Raw genomic sequence first — 22,746 nt, forward strand, 5'->3', positions numbered from 1 at the left:
TTTTCCCCATTGTCTTGGCATTAACATTTGGCTCCTCATTACTTATGCAAATTTCTGCAGCCATCCTGACTTTCTTCCCAGAAAATGGGTTTTACTTTTATACCACATGGTCAGACTGCAAATTTTCCAAACTTTTATGTTCTGATTTCCTTTTAAACATAAGTTCCTCATCTCCATCTGAGACCAGCTCAACCTGGACTTCATTGTCCATATCACTATCAACATTTTGGTCAAAACCATTCAGTAAGTCTCTAGGAAGCTCCAAACTTTCCCACATCTTCCTGTCTTCTTCTGAGCTCTCCAAACTGTTCCAACCTCTGCCCATTACCCAGTTCCAAAGTTGCTTCCACACTTTCAGGTTATCTTTATAGCAGTACCCTATTCTACCAGTACCCATTTACTGTATTAGTCCATTATCCCATTGCTTTAAAGATACTACCTGAGACTGGCTAATTTATAAAGGAAAGAGGTTTAATTCAGTCACAGTTCTGCAGGATTAATGGGAAGCATGGAAAGGAGGCCTTAGGAAACTTACAATCATGGCAGAAGGGGAAGGGGAAGCAAGCACGTCTTACATGGGGGCAGGTGAGAGATGCAAGAGCAGGGGAAGCTTCTACTTATAGAACCATCAAGACTTGTGAGAACTCACTCACTATTACGAGAACAAGACTGAACCATGGGCCAGGCATGGTGGTTCATGCTTGTAATCCCAGTACTTTGAGAGGCCAAGGTGGGTGGATCACTTGAGGCCAGGAGTTCAAGGCCAACTTGGCCAACATGGTGAAATCCTGTCTCTACTAAAAGTACAAAAAATTAGCCAGGCATGGTGGCACGTGCCTGTAATCCCAACTACTTGGGTGGCTGAGGCACAATAATTGCTTGAGCCTAGGAGGTGGAGGTTGCAGTGAGCTGAGACCACACCACTGCACTCCTTTTTTTTGAGACTCTGTCTCAAAAAAAACAAATTGAACCATGAAGAAATCCAAAACCTGTCCAGAACAAAACCAAGTAATGAGATTGAAGCTGTAATAAAAAGTCTCCCAGTAAAGAAAAGCCTGGCGCTCAATGGTGACACTGCTGAATTATACCAAACATTAAAGAAGTACTAATACCAATCCTACTCAAACTATTCTGAAAAGTAGAGGAGAAGAGAATACTTCTAGACTCTTTCTATAATGCCAGTATTACCCTGATACCAAAGACACATAAAAAAAAAACACTACTGGCAAATATCTCTGATAAATATTGATGCAAAAATCCTCAACAAAATACTAGCAAACCTAATTCAACAGCACATTAGAAAAATCATTCATCATGACCAAGGGGGATTTACATCTGGGATGCAAGGACAGACAATACATGATCTGATGTGATACATCAGATCAGCAGAATGAAGGATGAAAACCATATGATCATTTCAATTGATGCTAAAAAAGCATTTGATAAAATTTAACATCCCTTCATAATAAAGACTCAAAAAACTAGGTATAGAAGGAACATACCTCAACATAATAAAAGCCATATATGACAGACTCACAACTAGTATATACTGAATGGGAAAAGTCAGAAAGCCTTTCCTCTAAGGTCTAGAACATGACAAGGATGCCCACTTTCACCATTGTTATTCGACATAGTACTGGAAGTCCTAGCTAGAGCAACCAGACAAGAGAAGGAAAGAAAGGGCATCCAAATTGAAAAGGAAGAAGTCAAATGATCCTTGTTTACAGATGATATAATTTTATATTTGGAAAAACCTAAAGACTCCACAATAAAACTGTTGGAACTGATAAACAAATTCAGTAAAATTGCAGAATACAAAATCAACATCCAAAAATCTGTAGCATTTCTATATGCCAACACTGAACAATCTGAAAAAGAAATTTACAAAGTAATTCCATTTGCAGTAGCAACAAAAATTTAACTACCTAGGAATTAACCAAAGAAATGAAAGATGTCTATAACGAAAACTATAAAGCACTGATGAAATAAATTGATGAGGACACCAAAAAATAGAAAATATTCCATGTTTATGAATTGAAAGAATCAACATAGTTAAAATGTGCATACTACCCAAAGGAAACTCCAGACTCAGCGCAATGCCTATCAAAATACCAATAAGATTCTTCACAGAAATAAAAAAATCATAAAATTTATATAGATTTATATTTTTATCATCTGTGAAGATTATTCAAAGGAAAAAAAAGGCAGGATGCAGGGGCTCATGCCTGTAATGCCAGCACTTCAAGAAGCTGAGGTGAGTGAATTGCTTGAGCTCAGAAGTTTGAAACCAGCCTGGGCAACATGGCAAAACCCTGTCTCTACAAAAAAATACAAAAATTAGTCAGGTGTGGTGGCATGTGCCTGTAGTCCCAGCTACTCAGGAAGCTGAGGTGGGAGGATGGCTTAAGCCTGGGAGGCAGAGGTTGCAGTGAGCCAGGATTGCATCACTGAACTCCAGCGTGGGTGACAGAGCAAGACCCTGTCTCAAAAAAAAAAAAAAAAAAAAATTGAGAAATAGACAAAACAATCCTAAAATTTATGTGGAACCACAGAATAGCCAACACTATCCTAAGCAAAAATAACAAAACTGGAGGAATCACATTACCTGACTTCAAATTATACTACAAAGCTATAGTAACCAAAATGACATGGTACTGGTGTAAAAACAGACACATAGGACAATGGAACAGAATAAAGAACCCACAAACAAATCATCACACCTACAGTGAAGTCATTTTTTACAAAGGTGCCAGGAACATACACTGGGGAAAAGACAGTCTCTTCACTGAACGGTGCTAGGAAAACTGGATATCCATATGCAGAAGAATGAAACTAGGCCCCTATGTCTCAACGTATTCAAAAATAAAATCAAAACGGGTTAAAGACTTATATCTTAGACCTCAAACTATGAAATTACTACAAGAAAATATTGGGGAAATTCTCCAGGACAATGCTCTGGGAAAAAATTTCTTGAGGCATACCCCACAAGCACAGGCAATCAAAGCAAAAATGGACAAATGAGATCACGTCAAGTTAAAAAGCTTCTGCAAAGCAAAGGAAACCATCAACAAAATGAAGAGACAACCCACAGAATGGAAGAAAATATTTTCAAACTACCTATCTGACAAGGGATTAATAACCAGAATATATAAGGAGCTCAAACAACTCTATAGGAAAAAAATCTAACAATCCAATTAAAAAATGGGCAAAAGATCTGAATAGACCTTTCTCAAAAGGAGACATACTAATGGCAAGCAGGTGTATGAAAATATGCTCAACATCATTGATCATCAGCAAATCGAAACTATAATGAGATATCTTTTTACCCTAGTTAAAATGGCCTTTATCTTAAAGACAGGCAATAACCAATGCTGGTGAGGATGTGGAGAAAAGGGAAACCTCGTACACTGTTGGTGGGAATGTAAATTAGTACAATCACTATGGAGAACAATTTGGAGGTTCCTCACAGAAATGAACATAGAGCTACCGTATGATCCAGCAATCCCACTCCTGGGTATATACTCAAAAGAAAGTAAACAGTATATCTAAAAGATATCTGCACTCCTATGTTTGTTCCAGCACTGCTTACAATAGCTAAGATTTGGAAGCAACCTAAGTGTCCATTAACAGATGAATGGATAAAGAAAATGTGGTACATATACATAATGGAGTACTACTCAGCCATTAAAAACAATGAGCTCCTGTCATTTTCATTTGCAGCAACATGGATGGAACTGGAGGTCACGTTAAGTGAAATAAGCCAGGCACAAACATCGCATGTTCTCGCTTATCTGTGGAATGTAAAAATCAAAACAATTGAACTTGTGGACATAGAGCAGTAGTAGAATCGTTACCAGAGGCTGGGAAGGGGACGTGATGGCGGAGGGGAGGTTGGGATAGCTAATAGGTTTTAAAAAATAGAAAGAATGAATAAGACCTACTATTTGATATCACAACAGGGTGCCTATAGTCAATAATAAATTAATTCTACATTTTAAAATAACTTAAAAAGCGTAATTGGATTGTTTGTAACACAAAGGAAAAATGCTAGAGGGAATGGATATTCCATTCTCCATGATGTGATTATTTAATATCACATGCCTGTATCAAAACATCTCATGTACCCCACAAATGTATATACCTACTATGAACCCACAAAACTTAAAAAAAAAAAAAAACTAAAAAAACTAGCAGTGCTCACTTTGGAAGCAAATACTAAAACTGGAATAATACAGAGAATATTATCACGGCCCCTTGCACAAGGATGACACACAAATTTGTGAAGTACTCTATATTTTTATATTAAATAAAATTATTATTTAAAAATTTTTAAAAACTAAAGAATTTTAATACACACTTTGGAAAAACATGCTATATAGTTTCTAAGTAGCCCATAGTGAAAAATAACATAATAAATAATTTTTAATTTCCAAAAATAAAAGTAAAAATAGACCAATGCTGTAAGAACTGCTTCTTATAGCATAGTAAAAAGAAAAAAAAAAAAAAAGGAGTGGCCAAGATGGCCGAATAGAAGCAGATAGTGTGCATGGCTCTCATGGAGAGGAAGAGAAGGGGTGAATAAATACAATACCTTCAATTGAAACATCCAGGTACTCACACTGGGGTTAATCAAGGAAACAGCCTGACCCACAGAGAACAAACAAAAGCAAGACAGGACAATGGCCCACCTAGCAGCAACATGGAGCCATGGGATTTCCCCCCTGCCCAGGGAAGCAGTGAGTGAATGAGCAGCCCTGGGAAACCATGCTTCTCCCACAGATCTTTGCAACTTGCTGGTCAAGAGGTCTCCTTGTGAACGCACTCCATCAGGTCCTTCAGTCTTCAGTTTGACAGACAGAACTAGGTGGAGTCTTGGCATAGCAGCTGCTCAGGCATGCATGGAGACCCTGCAGCCTTAGATGCTGAGGCTTTCTAGCAAACGTAGCTGCAGCTCCAGCAAAGTGGGAGGTTAGACTCCTGTGCATGCCCCTAGGAAAGAGGATGAATCCAGGGGGCTGAGCAGCAACAGCCCACGGACCCCACTTCCACAGCACCTCACAAGATAAGACCCACTGACTTGGAATTCCAGCAGCTACCAGTAGTGGCATTGCACCTCGCTAAGAAGGAGCTCCCTGGGGTTGGGGTGGGCCACCATCATTGCTGTTCAGGCACCTTAGTCATTCCAGCCTTCAGGCTTTGGAGAGTCTGAGCTGACCTGGGGCAGAAGGGATCCCCCAGAACAGTACAGCCATTCTACCAAAATGTGGCCAGACTGCTGCTTTAAGCAGGTGCCCAGTCCTGTTCCTCCTTACTGGGCAGGACCTCCCAACTCAGGCCTCAAGCCACCTCACCTAGGCACTCCAACCAACAGAGATCTGAATTACTCTTGGTATGGCACTCCCAGAGGGAGGGGAAGGCCACCATCTTTACTGTTTGGGTGAGTTAGCTATTCCAGCCTTTGGACTTTGGAGTGTCTGGGGTGACTGGGCCCTGAAGTGGACTCCCAGTGCCGCACAGAAAAGCTGCTCTACAAAAACGTGGCCAGACTGCTTTTTAAAACGGGTCCTGATCCCATTCCTCCTTACTGGGCAGGATCTCCCAACCGGGGTCTCTAGCCACTTCCTATAGGTGTCTTTGGGCCAGCGACAGGTCCATACCTCCCTTGGCAAAGCTCCCAAGGGAACTGCCCTTGCCACCCTCAGATTAATGAAGAAGTAGAGACCCTAAGTGCCTTATTCATACCTCCAGTGAGCTGCAGTTGACCCAAGGGCAGGACGTCAGTCCATCTCCCACGGGTTCCATATAGCCCCCATGGCTTGTCACCAGACAGGGAACCCCTGGCTTGGGCCCACAGCACAAACTCTCCATCTTGGGTTGACTGCACTGAGCAATTGCTGACCTGCATCTCTCTGAGTTGGAGTCCCAAGGAATCAAGCAAATGACCCTTGGCCACAACCACTACTAAGATCTCTTCCTCTGCGCCGCTAAGCTGGGAAAAGAACATAAACACTGAAATCACCCAAGAGCTGCAGTGGGCAGCCCAGGACGGCCAAATTGTGAACTACAGCCTGTACTTAAGGGGGAGAGGAACCACATTTTCAGAGCACTGAGAGGGAACATGACTGCAACTGCAGGAAAACACAGGGGAGCCACACAAAGGAGCAAGAGTCTACCAACTGACCAATAAGCCTAAGTGTCACCTGCTGGATCACACCCCAAGGCTTCAACACCAAAAATACCTCATCAACATACCTCCCTCTGAAATCAGAGACAAGAAGTCAGCTTCAAATAAAGACCCTACACAATGTCTTGGTCCAGTGAAAACATCCAGAAAAGAAATCTATTGACTGTGTTCAATCTGCACTGCAGTTAAAGGAACACTCACACACACAGATGAGAAAGAACCAAGGTAAGAACTTCAGTACCTGTCATATTTCCTCCAAATGACTGCAGCAGTTCTCCAACAAGAGTTCTTAACCAGGCTGAACTGGCTGGAATGACAGAAATAGAATTCAGAATATGGATAGGAACAAAGATCACCAAGACTCAGGAGATGGCAAAACTCAATCCAAGGAAAATGGAAATCACAGTGAAGTGATATAGGAGATGAAGAATGAAATAACAAGTATAAAAAAGAAACTAACTAACAGGTCTGGCAGAGCTGAATAACACAAGAATTTCACAATGCAATCACAAGTATTAAGAGCAGAATAAATCGAGCTGAAGAAAGAATTTCAGGCTGGGCACAGTGGCTCACACCTGTAATCCCAGCATGTTGGCAGGCTGAGGCAGCCAGATCATCTGAGGTCAGGAGTTCGAGACCAGCCTGGCCAAAATGGTGAAAGCCCCTCTCTACTAAAAATACAAAAATTAGCTGGGCATGGTGGCAGGTGCCTGTAATCCCAGCTACTTGGGAGGCTGAGGCAGGAGAATTGCTTGAACCCAGGAGGCAGAGGTTGCAGTGAGCCAAGATTGCACCATTGCACTCCAGCCTGGGCAACAAGAGCAAAACTGTCTCAAAACAAAACAAAACAAAAAACAAAAACAAACAGAATTTCAGAACTTGAAGGCTGATTCTCTGAAATAAGACAGTCAGACAAAAATAAAGAAAAAAGAATTTTAAAAGTGAACAAATTCTTTGAGAAGTATGGGATTACATAAAGAGGCCAAATCTATGAATCACTGGTGTCCCTGAAAGGGAGGGGGAGAAACCAAACAACTTGGAACATATATTTCAAGATATCATCCATGAAAATTGTCCCAATCTTGCTAGGGAGGCCAACAGTAAAATTGAGGAAACACAGAGAACTCCTGCAAGATTCTACATAAGATCATTCCCAAAATCATCGATTTTCCAAGGTTGAAATGAAAGAAAGAATGTTAAAGGCAGCTAGAGAGAAAGCGCAGGTCACCCACAAAAGGATCCCCATCAGTGGGATATCACCACTGATCCCACAGAAATACAAACTACCATCAGGGAATACTAAAAACACCTCTACACAAATAAACTAGAAAATCTGGAAGAAATAGATAAATTCCTGGACACATACACCCTCCCAAGACTAAAGCAGGAAGAAGCTGAATCCCTGAATAGACCAATAACAAGTTCTGAAATTGAGGCAGTAATTAATAGCCTACCAACCAAAACAAGCCCAGGACCAGACAGATTCACAGAAAAATTCTACCAGAGGTACAAAGAGGAGCTGGTACCATTCCTTCTGAAACTATTCCAAACAATAGAAAAAGAGGGACTCCTCCCTAACTCATTTTATGAGGCCAGCATCATCCTGATACAAAAACCTGGCAGAGACACAACAAAAAAAGAAAATTTCAGGCCAGTATCCCTGATGAACATCGATGCAAAAATCCTCAATAAAATACTGGCAAACAGAATCCAGCAGCACATCAGAAAGCTTATCTACCACGATCAAGTCAGCTTCATCACTGGGATGCAAGGCTGGTTCAACATATGCAAATCAATAAACATAATCCATCACAGAAACAGGACCAATGATAAAAACCACATGATTATCTCAATAAATGAAGAAAAGGCTTTGATAAAATTTAACACCCCTTCATGCTAAAAACACTCAATAAACTAGGTATTGATGGAACATATCTCAAAATAATATGAGCTATTTCTAACAAACCCATAGCCAATATAATACTGAATGGGCAAAAGCTGAAAGTACTCCCTTTGAAAACCAACACAAGACAAGGATGACCTCTCTAACCACTCTTATTCAACATAATGTGGAAGTTCTGGCCAGGGCAATCAGGTCAGAGAAATTTTAAAAAGCATATTCAAATAGGAAGACAGGAAGTCAAATTATTTCTCTTTGCAGATGAAATGATTGTATATTTAGAAAAGCCCATCATCTCAGCCCAAAATCTCCTTACTTTGATAGGCAACTTCGGCAAAGTCTCAGGATACAAAATCAATGTGCAAAAATCACAAACATTCCCATACACCAATAATAGACAAACAGGGAGCCAAATCGTAAGTGAACTCCCATTCACAATTTCTACAAAGAAAATAAAATACCTAGGAATACAAGTTACAAGGGACATGAAAGACTGCTTTAAGGAGAACTATAAACCACTGCTTAAGGAAATAAGAAAGAACACAAACAAGTGGAAAAACATTCCATATTCATGAATACGAAGAATCAATATCATGAAAATGGCCATACTGCCCAAAGTAATTTATAGATTCAATGCTATTTCCATCAAGCCATCATTGACTTTCTTCACAGAACTAGAAATAACTACCTTAAATTTCATATGGAATCCAAAATGAGCCTGTATAGCCAAGACAATCCTAAGCAAAAAGAACAAAGTGGGAGGCATCATGCTACCCAACTTCAAACAATACTACAAGGCTACAGTAACCATATACACCAATGGAACAGAACAGAGGCCTCAGAAATAATGCCACACATCTACAACCATCTGATCTTTGACAAACCTGACAAAAACAAACAATGGGGAAAGGATTCCCTATTTAATAAATGGTGCTGGGAAAACTGGCTAGCCACATGCAGAAAACTGAAACTGGACCCCTTCCTTACACCTTATACAAAAATTAACTCAAGATGGATTAAAGACTTAAACGTAAAACCTAAAACCATATAAATCCTAGAATAAAACCTAGGCAATACCATTCAGGACATAGGCATAGGGAAAGACTTCATGACTAAAACACCAAAAGCAATGGCAACAAAAGCCCAAATTGAAAAATGGGATCTAATTAAAGAATTTCTTCACAGCAAAAGAAACTATCATTAGAGTGAACAGGCAACCTACAGAATGGGAGAAAATGTTTGCAGTCTATCCATCTGACAAAGGTCTAATATCCAGCATCTACAAGAAACTTAAACAAATTTACAAGAAAAAACCAACAACCCTGCGGGGTGGTTCCACGATGGCCAAATAGGAACAGCTCCAGTCTACAGCTCCCAGCGTGAGCAACACAGAAGACGGGTGATTTCTGCATTTCCAACTGAGGTACTGGGTTCATCTCACTGGGGCTTGTCGGACAGTGGGTGCAGGACAGTGAGTGCAGTGCGCCAAGCGTGAGCTGAAGCAGGGCGAGGCATCGCCTCACCCGGGAAGTGGAAGGGGTCAGGGAATTCCCTTTCATAGCCAAGCAAAGCTGTGACAGACGGCACCTGGAAAATCGGGTAACTCCCACCTTAATACTGCCCATTTCCAATGGTATTAGCAAACAGCACACCAGGAGACTATATCCCATGCCTGGCTCGGAGGGTCCCACACCCACGGAGCCTCACTCATTGCTAGCACAGCAGTCTGAGATCGAACTGCAAGGTGGCAGCGAGGCTGGGGGAGGGGCACCCGCCATTGCTCAGGCTTGAGTAGGTAAACAAAGCGGCCGGGAAGCTTGTACTGGGTGGAGCCCACTGCAGCTCAAGGAGGCCTGCCTGCCTCTATAGACTCCACCTCTAGGGGCAGGGCATAGCCAAACAAAAGGCAGCAGAAACCTCTGCAGACTTAAATGTCCCTGTCTGACAGGTTTGAAGAGAGTAGTGGTTCTCCCAGCATGGAGCTTGAGATCTGAGAACGGACAGACTGCCTCCTCAAGTGGGTCCCTGACCCCCGAGTAGCCTATCTGGGAGGCACCCCCCAGTAGGGGCAGACTGACACCTCACACAGCCGGGTACCCCTCTGAGACAAAACCTCCAGAGGAATGATCAGACAGCAACATTTGCTGTTCAGCAATATTCACTGTTTTGCAGCCTCTGCTGCTGATACCCAGGCCAACAGGGTCTGGAGTGGACCTCCAGCAAACTCCAACAGACCTGCAGCTGAGGGTCCTGACTGTTAAAAGGAAAACTAACAAAGAGAAAGGACATCCACACCAAAACCCCATCTGTATGTCACTATCATCAAAGACCAAAGGTAGATAAAACCACAAAGATGGGGAAAAAACAGAACAGAAATACTGAAAATTCTAAAAATCAGAGCGCCTCTTCTCCTCCAAAGGAACACAGCTCCTCACCAGCAACAGCACAGAGCTGGACGGAGAATGACTTTGATAAGTTGAGAGAAGAAGGCTTCAGATGATCAAACTTCTCCGAGCTAAAGGAGGAAGTTCGAACCCATTGCAAAGAAGCTAAAAACCTTGAAAAAAGATTAGACGAATGGCTAACTAGAATAACCAATGCAGAGAAGTCCTTAAAGGACCTGATGGAGCTGAAAACCATGGCACAAGAACTACGTGATGAATACACAAGCTTCAGTAGCCGATTCGATCAAGTGAAAGAAAAGGTATCAGTGATTGAAGATCAAATGAATGAAATGAAGCGAGAAGAGAAGTTTAGAGAAAAAGGAAAAGAAATGAACAAAGCCTCCAAGAAATATGGGACTATGTGAAAAGACCAAATCTACGTCTGATTGATGTACCTGAAAGTGACGGGGAGAATGGAACCAAGTTGGAAACACTCTGCAGGATATTGTCCAGGAGAACTTCCCCAACCTAGCAAGGCAGGCCAACATTCAAATTCACGAAATACAGAGAATGCCATAAAGATACTCCTCGAGAAGAGCAACTCCAAGACACATAATTGTCAGATTCACCAAAGTTGAAATGAAGAAAAAAATATTAACGGCAGCCAGAGAGAAAGGGGGTTACCCACAAAGGGAAGCCATCAGACTAACAGCAGATCTCTCAGAGAAACTCTACAAGCCAGAAGAGCATGGGGGCCAATATTCAACATTCTTAAAGAAAAGAATTTTCAACCCAGAATTTCATAACCAGCCAAACTAAGCTTCATAAGTGAAGGAGAAATAAAATACTTTACAGACAAGCAAATGCTGAGAGATTTTGTCACCACCAGGCCTGCCCTACAAGAGCTCCTGAAGGAAGCACTAAACATGGAAAGGAACAACCGGTACCAGCCACTGCAAAGACATGCCAAATTGTAAAGACCCTCAATGCTAGGAAGAAACTGCATCAACTAACAAGCAAAATAACCAGCTAATATCATAATGACAGGATCAAATTCACACATAACAATATTAAACTTAAATGTAAATGGGCTAAATGCTCCAATTAAAAGACACAGACTGGCAAACTGGATAAAGAGTCAAGACCCATCAGTGTGCTGTATTCAGGAAACCCACCTCATGTGCAGAGACACACATAGGCTCAAAATAAAGGGATGGAGGAAGATCTACCAAGCAAATGGAAAACAAAAAAAGGCAGGGGTTGCAATCCTACTCTCTGATGAAACAGACTTTAAATCAACAAAGATCAAAATAGACAAAGAAGGCCATTATATAATGGTAAAGGGATCAATTCAACAAAAAGAGCTAACTATCCTAAATATATATGCACCCAATACAGGAGCATGCAGATTCATAAAGCAAGTCCTTAGAGACCTACAAAGAGACTTAGACTCCTACACAATAATAATGGGATACTTTAACACCCCACTGTCAACATTAGACACATCGACAAGATAGAAAGTTAACAAGGATATCCAGGAATTGAATTCAGCTCTGCACCAGGCGGATCTAATAGACATCTACAGAACTCTCCACCCCAAATCAACAGAATATACATTCTTCTCAGCACCACACCACACCTATTCCAAAATTGACCACATAGTTGGAAGTAAAGCACTCCTCAGCAAATGTAAAAGAACAGAAATTATAACAAACTGTCTCTTAGACCACAGTGCAATCAAACTAGAACTCAGGATTGAGAAACTCACTCAAAACTACTCAACTACATGGAAACTGAACAACCTGCTCCTGAATGACTACTGAGTACATAACGAAATGAAGGCAGAAAAAAGATGTTCTTTGAAACCAATGAGAACAAAGACACAACACACCAGAATCTCTGGGACACATTTAAAGCAGTGTGTAGAGGGAAATTTATAGCACTAAATTCCCACAAGAGAAAGCAGGAAAGAGCTAAAATTGACACCCTAACATCACAATTAAAAGAACTAGAGAAGCAAGAGCAAACACATTCAAAAGCTAGCAGAAGGCAAGAAATAACTAAGATCAGAGAAGAACTGAAGGAGATAGAGACAAAAAACACCCTTCAAAAAATCAATGAATCCAGGAGCTGGTTTTTTGAAAAGATCAACAAAATTGATAGACTGGCTAGCAAGAATAATAAAGAAGAAAAGAGAGAAGAAGCAAATAGACACAATAAAAAATGATAAAGGGGATATCACCACCGATCCCACAGAAATACAAACTACCATCAGAGAATACTATAAACACCTCTATGCAAATGAACTAGAAAATCTAGAAGAAATGGATAAATTTCACCCTCCCAAGACTAAACCAGGAAGAAGTTGAATCTCTTAATAGGCCAATAACAGGCTCTGAAATCGAGGCAATAATTAATAGCTTACCAACCAAAAAAAGTCCAGGACCAGACAGATTCACAGCCGAATTCTACCAGAGGTACAAGGAGGAGCTGGTACCATTCCTTCTGAAACTATTCCAATCAATAGAAAAAGAGGGAATCCTCCCTAACTCATTTTATGAGGCCAGCATCATCCTGATACCAAAGCCTGGCAGAGACACAACAAAAAAAGAGAATTTTAGACCAATATCCCTGATGAACATCGATGCAAAAATCCTCAATAAAATACTGGCAAACCAAATCCAGCAGCACATCAAAAACTTATCCACCATGATCAAGTGGGCTTCATCCCTGAGATGCAAGGCTGGTTCAACATATGCAAATCAATAAACGTAATCCAGCATATAAACAGAACCAAAGACAAAAACCGCATGATTATCTCAATAGATGCAGTAAAGGCCTTTGACAAAATTCAACAGCCCTTCATGCTAAAAACTCTCAATAAATTAGGTACTGATGGGATGTATCTCAAAATAATAAGAGCTATCTATGACAAGCCCACAGCCAGTATCATACTGAATGGGCAAAAACTGGAAGCATTCCTTTTGAAAACTGGAACAAGACAGAGATGCCCTCTCTCATCACTCCTATTCAACATAGTGTTGGAAGTTCTGGCCAGGGCAATCAGGCAGGAGAAAGAAATAAAGGGTATTCAATTAGGAAAAGAGGAAGTCAAATTGTCCCTGTTTGCAGATGACATGATTGTATATCTAGAAAACCCCATCGTCTCAGCCCAAAATCTCCTTAAGCTGATAAGCAACTTCAGCAAAGTCTCAGGATACAAAATCAACGTGCAAAAATCACAAGCATTCTTATACACCAATAACAGACAAACAGAGCCAAATCATGAGTGAACACCCATTCACAATTGCTTCAAACAGAATAAAATACCTAGGAATCCAACTTACAAGGGATGTGAAAGACCTCTTCAAGAAGAACTACAAACCACTGCTCAACGAAATAAGAGGACATAAACAAATGGAAGAACATTCCATGCTCATGGATAGGAAGAATCAATATTGTGAAAGCGGCCACACACCCAAGGTAATTTATAGATTCAATGTCATCCCCATCAACCTACCAATGACTTTCTTCACAGAATTGGAAAAAACTACTTTAAAGTTCATATGGAACCAAAAAAGAGCCCACATTGCTAAGTCAATCCTAAGCCAAAAGAACAAAGCTGGAGGCATCATGCTACCTGACTTCAAACTATACTACAAGGCTGCAGTAACCAAAACAGCATGGTACTGGTACCAAAACAGAGATATAGACCAATGGAATAGAACAGAACCCTCAGAAATAATACCACACTTCTACAACTATCTGAGCTTTGACAAACCTGACAAAAACAAACAATGGGGAAAGGATTCCCTATTTAATAAATGGTGCTGGGAAAACTGGCTAGCCATATGTAGAAAGCTGAAACTGGATCCCTTCCTTACACCTTATACAAAAATTAATTTAAGATGGATTAAAGGCCTAAATGTTAGACCTAAAACCATAAAAACCCTAGATGAAAACCCAGGCAATACCATTCAAGATATAGGCATGGGCAAGGACTTCATGACTAAAATACCAAAAGCAATGGCAACAAAAGCCAAAATCGGCAAATGGGATCTAATTAAACTAAAGAGCTGCTGCACAGCAAAAGAAACTACCATCAGAGTGAACAGGCAACCTACAGAACGGGAGAAAATTTTTTACAATCTACCCATCTGAAAAAAGGCTAGTATCCAGAATCTACAAAGAACTTAAACAAATTTACAAGAAAAAATCAAACAACCCCATCAAAAAGTGGGCAAAAGATATGAACAGACACTTCTTAAAAGAAGACATTTATGCAGCCAACAGACACATGAAAAAATGCTCATCATCACTGGCCATCAGAGAAATGCAAATCAAAACCACAATGAGATACCATCTCACACCAGTTAGAATGGTGATCATTAAAATATCAGGAAACAACAGGTCCTGGTGAGGATGTGGAGAAATAGGAACACTTTTACACTGTTGGTGGGATTGTAAACTAGTTCAACCATTGTGGAAGACAGTGTGGCGATTCCTTAGGGATCTAGAACTAGAAATACCATTTAACCCAGCCATCCCATTACTGGGTATATACCCAAAGGAATATAAATCATGCTGCTATAAAGACACATGCACACATATGTTTACTGCGGCACTACTCACAACAGCAAAGACTTGGAACCAACCCAAATGTCCAACAATGATAGACTGGATTAAGAAAATGTGGCACATATACACCATGGAATACTATGCAGCCATAAAGAACGATGAGTTCATGTCCTTTGTAGGAACATGGATGAAGCTGGAAACCATCATTCTCAGCAAACTATTGCAAGAACAAAAAACCAAACACCGCATGTTCTCACTCAAAGGTGGGAATTGAACAATGAGAACACTTGGACACAGGAAGGGGAACATCACACACCGGGGCCTGTTGTGGGGTGGGGGGAGTGGGGAGGGATAGCATGAGGAGATATACCTAAATACCTAATGTAAATGATGAGTTAATGGGTGCAGCACACCAACATGGCACATGTATACATATGTAACAAACCTGCACATTGTGCACATGTACCCTAGAACTTAAAGTATAATAAATATATATATATATAAAAGAAAAAACAAACAAACCCATCAACAAGTGGACAAAGGATATGAACAGACGCTTCTCAAAAGAAGACATTTATGTGGCCAACAAACATGAAAAAAAGCTTATCATCACTGATCATTAGTGAAATGCAAATCAAAACCACAATGAGATACCATCTCACACCAGTTAGAATGGCGATCATTAAAAAGTCTGGAAACAACAGATGTTGGTGAGGATGTGGAGAAACTGGAACTTTTGTTTGTTTGTTTGTTTGTTTGTTTTTTGAGATGGAGTCTCGCTCTGTCGCCCAGGCTGGAGTGCAGTGGCGCGATCTCGGCTCACTGCAAGCACCGCCTCCTGGGTTCACACCATTCTCCTGCCTCAGCCTCCCAAGTAGCTGGGACTACAGGCACCTGCCACCACGCCTGGCTAATTTTTTGTATTTTAATAGAGATAGGGTTTCACCATGATAGCCAGGATGGTCTCGATCTCCTGACCTCATGATCCACCCACCTCAGCCTCCCAAAGTGCTGGGATTACACATGTGAGCCACCACACCCGGCCGAAACTGGAATGTTTTTATGCTGTTGATGGAAGTGTAAATTAGTTCAACCATTGTGTAAGCCAGTCTGGCAATTCCTCAAGGATCTAGAACCAGAAATACCATTTTACCCAGCAGTCCCATTACTGGGTATATACCCAAAGGATTATAAATCATTCTACTATAAAGACACATGCACATGTATGTTTATTGCAGCACTATTCACAGTAGCAAAGACTCGGAACCAACCCAAATCCCCATCAATGATAGACTAGATAAGGAAAATGTGGCACATATACACCATGGAATACTATGCAGCCATAAAAAAGAATGAGTTTGTGTCCTTTGCAGGAACATGGCTGAAGCTGGAAACCATCATTCTCAACAAACTAACACAGGAACAGAAAACCAAACACCGCATGTTCTCACTCATAAGTGGGAGTTGAACAATGAGAACACATGGACACAGGGAGGGGAACATCACACACCAGGGACTGTCAGGGGTGGGAGGAAAGTGGAGGAAGAGCATTAGGACAAATACCTAATGCATGTGGGGCTTAAAACCTAAATGACAAGTTGATAGGTGCAGCAAACCACCATGGCACATGTATACCTATGTAACAAACCTGCATGTTCTGCACTTGTGTCCCAGAACTTAAAAGTATAATAAATAAAGAAAGAAAAAAGTAAATGTATCCAAAAGACAAGACATATTAATGTTAAAACCATTATGAAATTTTTAACAATCCTTAAAAAAATAAAAAATAAAACTAGAAATCAATAACAGGAGGAATTTTTAAAAATTTACATAATATGTGAAAATTAAACATGTTACTGAACAACTGATGGCTCTTCAAATAAGAAATTAAAAAGGGAAATTAAATAATATCTTCGGACAAACAAAAATGGACACACACCATACCAGAACTTATGGAATGCAGCAAAAGCAGTTCTAAGACAGAAGTTTATAGCAATAAATGCTTTTATCAAAGAAGGGGAGGATTTTGAAAAAGCAACCTAACTTGACACTTGACAGAATTAGAAAAAGAAGAACTAAGCCCAAAGCAAGCAGAAGAAAGGAAATAATAAACATCTGAGAGGAATAAATTAAATAGAGACTGGAATATATTAAATAGAAAATAGAAAAGACCAACAAAACTGAGAGTTGGGTTTTGAAGAGATAAACAAAATGGACAAATCTTGAGATGGACTAAAAAAAATAGAGAAAACTCAAATAAATAAAATAAAAAATGAAAGAGGAGACATTACAACTGGTACTACAGAAATACAAAGGATCATAAGAGACTACTGTGAACAATTATAAGCCAAAATATTGGATAACCTAGAAGAAATGGATAAATTCCTACAACATTACAACCTACCAAGACAGAATTATAAAAAAAAAAGATCATCTGAAAAAAACCAATAAGTAAGGTGATTGAATTAGTAATAAAAAATCTCCCATCAAAGTCTCAGAACTTGATGGCTTCCCTGATGAATTCCGCCAAACATGTAAAAAGACCTAACACCAACGCTACTCAAACTCTTCAAAAAAAAAAATTGAAGAGGAGGAAATAGTTTCAAATTAATTTTATGTGGTCAGCATTACCCTGATACCAAAGCCAGCTAAGGACACTACAAGAAAAGAAAATTACAGATGAATATATCTGATGAACATGGGTGCAAAATGCTCAACAAAATACTAGCCAACCAAATTTAATAGCACATTAAAAGGATTGTTCACCATGATCAAGTGGGATTTATCTCTGGGATGCAAGGATAGTCAAAATACACTAATCAGTAAATGCAATACATCACATTAACAGAATGAAGGGTAAAAACTATGATTCTCTAATGAATGCAGAAAAGGCATAGACAAAACTCAACATCCTTTCATGATTAAAAATTCCAACAACTTAGATATAGAAGAAAATTTCCCCAACACAATAAAGGCCATATATAACTAGCTCACAGCTAACATCATAATCAGTAAGATAAAACTAAAAGCTTTTTCTTTAAGATGCAGTACAAGGCAAGGATGCCCTCCCTCGCTAATTCAGTACAATATAGTACTGGGACTTTTAGCCAGAGTAATCAGACAAAAGAAAAACAATCATCTAAATTAGAAAGGAAGAAGTTAAATTATCTCTGTTTGTAGATGACATGATCTCATGTACAGAAAACCCCAAAGACTTCATCAAAAGCTAATACATGAATATAATAAAATTTCAGGATACAAATCTACATACAGAAATCAGTAGCATTCTTATACCAACAGCAAACTATCTGAAAAATAAATCAAGAAAACAATCCTATTTACAACTGCTATGAAGAAATAAAATATTTAGGAATAAATTTAACCAAGGAGGTGAAAAAAATCTGTACCTTGGAAACTATAAAACATTGATGAAAGAAATTGAAGGAGACACAAATAAATGGAAAGATATTCTGTGCTCATGAATTGAATTAAAAAACGTCCATACTACTCAAAGCAATCTATAGATTCAATGCAATCCCTCTCAAAATCCTAATGGCATTTTTTGCCTATCAATGATAGACTGGATAAAGAAAATGTGCCACATATACATCATGGAATACTATGCAGCCATTAAAAAGGATGAGTTCATGTCCTTTGCAGGGACATGGATGAAGCTGGAAATCATCATTCTCAGCAAACTAACACAGGAACAGAAAACCAAACACCTCATGTTCTCACTCATAAGTGGGAGTTGAACAATAAGAATACATGGACACAGGGAGGGGAACATCATACACCAGGGCCTGTTGGGGGGTGGGGGCACTAGGGGAGGGATAGTATTAGGAGAAACACCTAATATAGATGACGGGGTGATGAGTGCAGCAAACTGCCATGGCACGTGCATACCTATGTAACAAAACTGCATGTTCTGCACATGTATCCCAGAACTTAAAGTATAATAAAAAAAAATCCTGATGGCATTTTCCATAGAAATAAGAAAAACAGCCCTAAAATTTGTATGGAACCACACACACACACACACACACACACACACACACACACACACACAGAATAGCCAAAGCAATTTTGAGCATAAAGAACAAAGCTGAAGAAGGCATCATACTACCTGATTTCAAAATATACTACAAAGGTATAGTAATCAAAACAGTATGGTAATGGCATAAAAACAGACACATAGCCCAATGGAACGTAATAGAGAACTTAGAAATAAACACATATTTATGGTCCATTGACCTTTGACAAACATGCCAAGAACACAAAATGGGGTATAATGCTTGCAGTGGAAGGAAAACATATCATTATTTGCAGATAATATGATTGTCCATATAGGAAATCAAACAGAAAAAGCTCGAAACTAAACATTAAAACTAATGAGAGCTAAACAAATTTCCTAAATACAAGACCAACATGCAAACGTAAATACCATTATTATACACAAGAAATAATTATAAAATGCAGTAGAAGAAAATGCACACATTAGCAAAATAAAATGTCCTAACTTATTGAGGAATAAATATTTTTTAAAAGGATGTACATACCTTTAGACATATATTTTAAAACACTATTGAAGCACAAAAAAGAACTGAGGAAATTGAGATATGTATCACATTGGTGATTAAAACAAGTCAAATTCTAGTGAAAATCCCAAGGGAATATTTCATAGGATAGACAAATTTACTCAAACTATGTGAGGTGATGGATATGTCAATTAAGTTGATTGTGGTAATCATTTCATAATGTATACCTATATCAAAACATCAGCCCGAGTGTGGTGGCTCACACTTGTAATCCCAGCACCTTGTGAGGCTGAGGCAGGTGTATCACTTGAGCCCAGGAGTTCCAGACCAGCCCGGGCCAACAGGGCAAAACCCCATCTCTACAAAAGTCCAAAAAAAAAAAAAAATTACCCAGGTGTGGTGGTGCATGCCTGTCGTCCCCGCTATTTGGATCCCCCGCAGGTGGGAGGATCACTTGAGCACGGAAGGTGGAGGCTGCAGTGAGCCAAGATCATACCACTACACTCCAGCCTGGGCAACAGAGCAAGACTCTGTCTCAAAAAAAAAAAAATACATTGTATACCCTAAATACATGCAATTTTTTTCAATCATGCCCCAAAAAACCTGAAGAAAATTTAAAAATATTAAAATTATATATTTGAAAGAGTAAAACATTAAGTAAAAACCAAACAAATTGAAAAGAAAATCAAGATAAGGGGATTGGCATCTATACCAACTACATATCAAGATTTATTTTTAATGTATGATAATTAAAACAATGTGGAATTGGTATAGGAACAGACAAACATACAACAAGATTTAAAATGTAGGCCGGGTGAGGTGGCTCACACCTGTAATCCCAGCACTTCAGGAGGCTGAGGCAGGCAGATCGCTTGAGTCCAAGAGTTCAAGACCAGCCTGGGCAACATGGTGAAACCCCATCTCTACTAAAAATACGAAAAATTGACCGGGTGTGGTGGCATGTGCTTGCTGTCCAAGCTACTCAGGAGGCTGAGGTGGAAGGATCATTTGAGCCCAGAAGGTAGAGGCTGTGGTGAGCTAAGATCTCACCACTGCACTCCAGCCTGGGCAACAGAGTGAGACTCCATCTCAAAAAAAGAAAAAAAAAAGAAAAAAAGATTTAAATCCCTAGAAATAGTCATGTATATATATACACACACATATAAAACCAGGGTTCAGCAAAATTGGCTTTCCATATGGAAAAATAAAATTCTATCTATACATCACAGAGACACAACATATTTCAAAAAGAATAAAGACCTAAATATGAAAAAAAAAAACTCCTCTTAAACTACTAGAAAAATAAGGAATGTCTTTATGATCTGAGGGTAGAAAAATATTTCTGCTGGGCGTGGTGGCTCATGCCTATAATCCCGGCACTTTGGGAGGCCGAGGGGGGCAGATCACGAGGTCAGGAGATTGAGACCATCCTGGCCAACATGATGAAACCCTGTCTCTACTAAAATACAAAAAAATAGCTGGGCATGGTGGTGCACACCTGTAGTCCCAGCTACTCGGGAGGCTGAGGCAGGGGAATCATTTGAACCCAGGAGACGGAGATTGCAGTGAGCTGAGACTGCGCCACTGCACTCCAGCCTGGTGACAGAGTGAGACTCCATCTCAAAAAAAAAAAGAAAAAATTCTTGTCTAAGAATCTTTTTAAAAAAGTTCAGTGTTAGAGAAAATAAATACGACTACTTAACAAATTTTAAATTCTGTCACTATAAACAAAGTAAAGGATATTTTTTAATTTGGTGAAAAAGCATAGATAGTATAAAATAGAACAGTCTGGTTACTATGAAAATCTATAACGATAACAAAAATAATCCAAATAATGGACATCTACATGTCCAGCAAAATTATGTATTATTTTGTAATGTATGTATAAAGGAAATAGTCTGGAATCTTGCCAAATAAGCTGATAAAGTTTCCTCTTGACAGGCGAACAGTAAAATGGGATTACAATTCTATCTACAAAATTTTAATGTTTCACAAAATGAATGTTCATGTCTTTACTTCTGGTATAATAAAAAAAAATAACAGGGAACACAGAGAGGAACAGGGTAAGGAAGGTGAAGAACAGAAGGAAGAAGAAAGGGAAGCCAGAGGAGAAAAAGGAAAAATAGGACGAGGAGAAAGAAAGCGGAGGGTGAAAGGGAGGAGGAAGTGAATTAATTGAAACAAAAAATCAAATATTGCATGTTCTCACTTATGAGTGGGAGCTAAACAATGGGTACACATGGACATAAAGATGGAAACAATACTCACCAGGGTCTCCAAAACAGAGGAAGATGGAAGTGGGGTGAGTTGAAAAGTTACCTATCAGGTATAATGTTCACTAATGGGTACACTAGTAGCCCAATCCCATCAGTATGAGATACACCCATGTAACAAACATACACATGGACCCCCTGAATCTAAAGTAAAACTTTTTTAAAAAAAATTCACGTGAGAATGGAAGGGAAGGTTTTTTGTTTTTTTTGTTTTGTTTTGTTTTGGTCACTTAGCCACCTATACCCATGTCCAAAGTGAGTGGTTTCCCTATTCTGTCAGTCCCCGTCTCCCCAGTCTCTGCATTCTTCCTGTAGCTCCAGCCGTAACCCAAGCAGGAAGGTCCAACGCTGGCACCTCTTTCTAGAATGGAGACTGATGTTGGCTAAACAGCTTTAGACTAACATCCTGGGCTCGATATAAAATTCCTCTTCCTCCTAGCCAGCTGTTCCTTGCACTTATGTGTAAGTTTTATTTTCTCTGCTTTCTCCTGAGATTAGAGGCTAGCTTGTTCCCTAATGTTGATTAGTGGGGTTCTACCTTGCTCTCTGTGCTCGAGTCCCCATCAAGGTTATGACACCAGTACCCTAGTCACTTTAAGATTAGGACCTCTGAGGAACTAAAGACTTATGTACTTCTATCAGCTTCAGTTACATATCAACTTTGAGGAGAATTGAATGGGTGAATCCCAGCTACCTAATGACAGGCTTCCCAGAAGCCAATTCTCCATGTCTGTCTGTAGACTTCAAGGATTACACGAGGGCATCATGAAGCCAAAGAGTGACAAAAGGACATCATGCCTGCTAAAAATTGAAAGAACATATTCAAGATGCTATATGAGTCATTACCCAGATAGGAAAACCAAAGCATGTCAGTTACTTTAAAAGCAAT

General features: G+C 39.6%; 1 protein-coding gene and 1 non-coding gene across 2 annotated transcripts in view; one reads left to right on the forward strand and one right to left on the reverse strand.

Annotated features, from left to right (window-relative positions):
• Positions 1-22,746, reverse strand: part of LOC101124317 (disintegrin and metalloproteinase domain-containing protein 20) — an 88,839-nt gene that overhangs the window by 30,553 nt on the left and 35,540 nt on the right. The window lies entirely within an intron of this gene.
• LOC115930757 (U6 spliceosomal RNA) lies at positions 4,196-4,299 on the forward strand. The gene has a single exon (XR_004067356.2). It is a non-coding gene; the product is annotated as a U6 spliceosomal RNA (small nuclear RNA).

This window comes from Gorilla gorilla, chromosome 15 (genome assembly GCF_029281585.2).
Source record: "Gorilla gorilla gorilla isolate KB3781 chromosome 15, NHGRI_mGorGor1-v2.1_pri, whole genome shotgun sequence".
NCBI lineage: Eukaryota > Metazoa > Chordata > Mammalia > Primates > Hominidae > Gorilla > Gorilla gorilla.